A 6250-nucleotide genomic window follows, 5' to 3' on the forward strand; every position below is an offset into this window, starting at 1 on the left:
AGAAGTATAAAAGATGGGAGGAAACTTGTGACTGTGGGGTAAAATGTGGGAGTGGGAAGGCACGCAGCATTCTGACCCCTGCCTCAGATGCTGCCAGGAGTGACCCCACTGCCATCGTGCCCCATCTCCTCCCTGTCCCATGCAGAGAACAGGGCTGACAGGATGAGGTGCAGCAGCAGAAGGACCCACAGCTTGGAGCACATGGAGTGCCTTATTGCCAGCACATGGACTAGCTGGCAGCAGGGAGCTGCACTGGTACACATAAAGACAAAGCACCCCTATCTCCAGCGGGAGATCCCCTGGCCTGTGAGATGGGGTGCACACACCTAAGTAAACTCCTGTGGGATTAGAAATGGTGGAGATTAGGGTGATTAGAAATTTATAGGGGCTCTTTAACATCCTGCAAATGTTTTGTCCTCTGGTTTATCTGTCAGCCTGTTGATATTGATCCAGAAGGTGAAGTTCAGAGAGTGTCAGCTAATTATGTGTCATTAATAAATCAGTAAACCAATTAGATCCTGATCTGAGTTAAACCACTTCAGTGAATCAAGTCTTCCTGGCCACACTCCCTGGTGTTGAAAAAGTCATATACTACTAAAAACACAATGAGCAATTAGCATTAGTACCCCTGAATCGCACTCAGGTTACAATAGGTCTTTAACTCAGATGACTGACTATTTCATTTCCTAGCATAAATGTAGTTAGAAGATAACACACTTCTTCTTGATGCTCTGATTATCTCAAAGACAGCTGCTGGTTGTATTTCTGTGCATTCCTGTGCTACTCCTCTCTGTATGTGGTCACCCTGTAATATAAGCCTGTACTAGAGAATGGAAATTTATTTTTAAATTAAATTTCAGTAGGAAGTCTGAAAAGTGTTATTTGCAGCCCAGCTGTTGAATCTGGGGAAATATCTCCCAGATGAACCATATGTCTATAATTTATTACAGTCATAGGCTATAACTAAGGAAATTAAAAATAACTGATTGGCTAAGAGGGTGCAGAAAGAGCAGAATTAAATAAAAGTTTCCCATTCATCAAAAGCATTGAAAAGGAAAAGGTAACTAAAGCTTTTGGATCCTCAAGTATGAACTGGAAGCAAGAGGTTTCAGTGATTAGTTCCAAAGAAACAATACATCCCCTAGAATTTTATTGAAAATATTAATCATGAAACACAGAAAATAAGTTTAAAACATATAATAAAAACCTCTCATGAAAGAAGTACACACGTAATTGTTATGAATTTAACAGAAAGAAAATGATAAAGCTACTGGTCACTTTAAGTTTTTATCCTAAAAAGAAGCTCTAGCAAATGGCCAGCCTATTACTGCTAGAGCTTGCCCTGATTTCAAACACTGTCACAACCAAGGACATCCCTGTAGCTGCAGATCAGGACCTCAGCAGGAATAAGTTCAGTTTCAGAGGAAGATCCCTATATGGAAGACCTCCTTTTTTATTATGGAAGGACTAACATTAAACTGCTTTACTGCAGATAGACAAGGGCACATCCCTGATTTGCCACCCTGTTTCTTGGGAGGTTAGATCCATTACATTAGCTTTGTTACCCTGCAGTTACTTAAACCAGTAGGATCTTGTTTTTTGGCTAGTGGTGGCTGTTGAGGTGAAAAGTTAATGGTTTCTCTAAGCTCTTGCCTGTGGCCATGTCCTTTGAATTGTCTTTCTTTGACATCACTTTCTTGGCCTGAAAGCATAAAAAGTCTTGCATTATTCACGTAAAGTTACTTCTCACTCTTTAGATAAGAAACAATCATTTCACTCGGTATGTATATGTTATTTAATATAATGTGTTTATGATTCGGGCTCTTCTACAAGGCAAAAAAGTCCACAAATCCACAAGTAAAAATTAATAAGCAACAGAGAAACATAAAGTTATTATTTTCAAAGCTATATTGGAAAACAAACCTGTAATATAGCACTATAAAACTTACTTATAGGAATATATACAAAAACTAACCCAATTACAAGATTAATATGCTTTACAATAGAGAAGATTTAAAGTTACACTCCTTCAAACTAGTTTTTAAGATGTCCCCGATGCGTTCACAGTTTTATTATGTGGCCTCCTCTGGCTTAAACTACGTCAGCAGCACTTCCAAAGGTGCAAATGAACAGTGGCTGCTAGCAAAATAAAATATCTGCCCCATCATCTAGGGATATGCAACTGGATATGATTTAACTGCATTTACTATGGTACAATACAAAAAGTTAAACCCAAGACTACAATGGGCAGAAACAGAAGTACTGGGTTAACAGTGTCTGATAAATGGCTAGACCAAACAGGTACTGTTCCAATTAATTATAGTTCCCACATGATTCAAAGGCGCTTTGAAGGCAGCAGGCGCTGAGAGTATTCATCTGGGCTGTGAAAACATATGGAACCAGGGACAATCAAATTCACAGTAGAAGCATTATAAAAGTTATCAGTTATCTTTGTAGTCCTTCCAGCTTTTGCCTCCAAGTGAGAGCTAGAAGATTCTTTATGTAGGAATTAAAGATGCTAGCAACAACCAGTGGGACTCCCCAGTGCTGCATCAAACCAGTTATCTATTCTGTGGCAATTTCTCCAGTCTGGTAAAATGTCACATATGCTTATTTGGCCTGGTTTATACGAGAGAGAAACAGAAAATACGTCACTACTGCAAAAAAACAAAGTCAAAACCAAACCACAAAAAATGCACACACAGACAAAACCCAAAACAAAAGTAAACAAAACAACAACAAAGAAACCCAGAGCCCTTAATTGTATAAAAATAAGAGCAAGTAAAAATCATATTCTGTCCTAGAATCACAGAATGTGGAGCTGGGGCTGAAGCACCCCTTTATTCCATGTTTTTCAATAGGTTTTCTCTTAAGCACTTTTGCTTTGTTTCTGTGAAAAAGAAGTAATTACTGTTTAACAGTGTTATTGTTTCATTGCAATTGCAAATACCAAAAACCATAACAGCTAAGGCAACTACAATGATTACAAGAACCTGCATCTCCCACAGATTTGGCTAATGACACAATCGAGTACAATTACAATGTAATTAGAAGGCTGAGACTTAAAGTGTCTTTAAGAAGGCAATTAGGGGTTCAAAAATCCATGATATAGTAAGTAACACACTTAAATAACATGTCTGGATACCATGTTTGCTCTGTGTCTTTTTAAACATTTGTTTAATCAACCGTTTTTAAAAAATACTGAATCTGTCTGGAATGGCTAAATGTTCAGACTGGCATTTCTTTCATGAGGAAATGACCTCCACTTGCACCAGGGGAGGTCTAGGAAAAATTTCTTCATGAAAACGGTTGCCAAGCATTGGAACAGGCTTCCCAGGGAAATGGTTGAGTCACCATCCCTGGAGGTATTTCAAAGACTTGTATATGTGGCACATGGGATGTGATTTAGTGGTGGTCTTGGCAGTGTTAAGTTAATAGTTGGGCTTGATGATCTTAGAGGTCTTTCCCAACTTAAATGATCCTCTGTATTTCAAAATAAAAGCAAAAATTGTTAAATGCTGAACAAGAATTAGAAGTGCAAGGTTTTCGTGACTATCAGAGTTTAATTCCCACTGAGATAATGTTGCCACATAGAATTACTTTCTCATGTGCCAGATCAATCATATCTAAGTGTCAAAGGGGATTTTGACACAGAAAAAACACCTTCTCTCAGAGATGGGCACAAAACCATATGTCAAACTATCCTGGCTTTCTGATTTGTATTTGCTCAGTGGACTCTCAATTCACCAAAAAAGTGAAAAGGAGACATTACTGTGAGACTACTAATTCTGCAAGTCATGAATAGTATGTGAGTATTTGGTCATTTGTACATTGGCTAATCCCTTTTTAGAGGACTGGAGGGTGTCTGAAGCTTAATCTAATTGTTCCGTGTACATCTGCAACTGGTCAAGTGACATTTCCTCCATCTCCTCCTCTTTACTAGAAACTATTTTCAAGCTAAAAGAAAAAAACCGTACTTAGCATGGCATAATTTTCCATACAAATTCCACAGATATGTTACCATTTGCCACCTTCTGTCCCACAGTTCATTGGAATAATGTCTCTTTAAGCCATCCTTTCTATTGTAAATGGGAAGCTAAAGATGGAAAGGGTACGGAACACCAGACAGGAAAAACTCGGGTACAAAGACCATTATAGCTGGCATTTGGATCAACCAGAAGCAGGGTACACATTGTAGAAAGTCATACAGTTACTTCAGCTGAATCAATTCTTCCTATATATGAATTACAGAGATTAGAGATTCTTATGTAGAGCATTCAAGTCTACATATCCCTTCCTGCTAAATGAGAATACAATGCACTGAGTTAAACACTCTCAAATATTTCTCTCAGCTTATCCACTACAGAGACATGGTAAAATTACTTGTCTTTGGTAACATGTAACTTAGAACATTTTACTTTGTTTAAATACTTTTCTTAATCCTATAATCTGTAAACTGAGATGTTGATAAAATAATCATTTTTATTCTATTCAGACACATATCTAATCCAATAATTTCCTCCAAGAAAACAGTGAAGGTTCTTTTCTATGAGCTCTTACATAAACATATAATAAACCTCAGCTTGACTTATTGCTCCAGCACTCTTCATATATGGTAAGGGAGATGTGCATGTAAGGGTGGAACTTAGTATTACATGAGCAGGTAAGAGCTACTGTGAGAATATGTTCTATTTTATAAACATTGCATATATTTGCTTTTGTTTCATTTTTAACAGCTAAAGATGCTATTCTCAGCATCCCTCACCTTATCTTTATTTGATCAGTATCTGTCATGGAATTTAGTCTTGAAAACGGATTTAAAAGGAAGGAAATAATGCAAAGCTTTAAAGCCAGCTGAGAGGCAAGGTCACATTCTGAGAAGCACAGTTAAAAGCAGCAAAGCCAGGATCACTGGGACATGGAGATTTTCACTAAGATATATTAAAAAAATAACAACAGGTAGGTCCAAGAAGGGCTTTGAAGCTGAGGCCCAAGACTCTGTACGAGAGCAAAGAGCAGAAAAGAGGTAAGGGAAGTGAAGAAGTATTTCAGAACAGGATGTGCCAGAGGAAAGCAAGGCTGGGCAGTGAAGGGCAGGTAGCCTGGGGAGCAGGGCTACAGAGGCACAGGTTGCTTTGGTGTCATTCATGTGGATCAAGTAAATCATTTCATGTTCTAGTAGAAAAACATGCCATCCCCATACCAGCTCTGTGTGAAACAGTCCATTCTTTTCCTACAAGACAGGTTTATTTTATTTTAATATTTTATTTTAAATTAAATATGTTATTTGCCAGTGCAACCTAAATTGAAACAAGTGTTGTTACAGGCATGTTTTTGCTAGTTTAAGTGGAACATTTTAAAATCATGTCTGCAAGAAATCACACTCCAAGTTTATTGCCCTGCCTAGGTCAGACATATCCATGCAGTTGTGGTCCAAAGAGGATATCTCTAGTATGATATGGTACAACCAGAAAAATGTCAGAAGAGAGTAGTGAGGAAAGCCAGAGGTATAGACTGGCTCCCAGAGAAGGAACACTGAATATGCCAGGGCTTGGCATCTTAGAAAAGAGATTAAAAGGAATATGACTGATATCTATAAAATCCATCAGCAGAGTAGCAGAGTATGGATCAACTGCTCACTTACTCTTTCAAGAGGGGAAGCAGCAATCGAAGCTGAGAGAAACCATGTTCAAAATGAAAAAGGTTATTTCTTATGCAAGAGCCGTGGGGTAAACTGGAAAGTATCGTGAGAAGAAATCCACTGTCTTACTAAACAGGCAGAAAACATAGGCCATCAGCTGCAGATGGCTGGGGAATGGGAGGGTATTAGGAGGCATTCCCACGTATGTCTAGCCTTACCTGCTGGTGGCTGCTCCTCGGGACTGAAGGATATTGGACTTTAATATTATAAAAGAATAGCCATCTTGTTCTTATATAATAGTATTCTCTGCATATTACTAGAAATATAACATTGTTTCCTTAAGAAGGGGAGTATAATAATTCTCAAAATATTTTGCAATTCACAATTCAACTTTTATGCACAGCATTTGGCTGTTGCTAAACAATTTGTGTTGAAAGATTTTCATTTTACTGGATTTTCAGTTTTGAAATATCATCCTAATTGCAGACACAGTTATACCCTTACAAATGCTAGAACTGCTGCAATCTTTCCCCGTATTTCTAAAGCATTTAATTACTGTAGAGATAGACATACCCAAGTCCTGACTAATGTTGGCATTTAATATTTTTG

The sequence above is a fragment of the Corapipo altera genome, unplaced genomic scaffold (genome assembly GCF_003945725.1).
Source record: "Corapipo altera isolate COAL_440 unplaced genomic scaffold, ASM394572v1 49, whole genome shotgun sequence".
NCBI lineage: Eukaryota > Metazoa > Chordata > Aves > Passeriformes > Pipridae > Corapipo > Corapipo altera.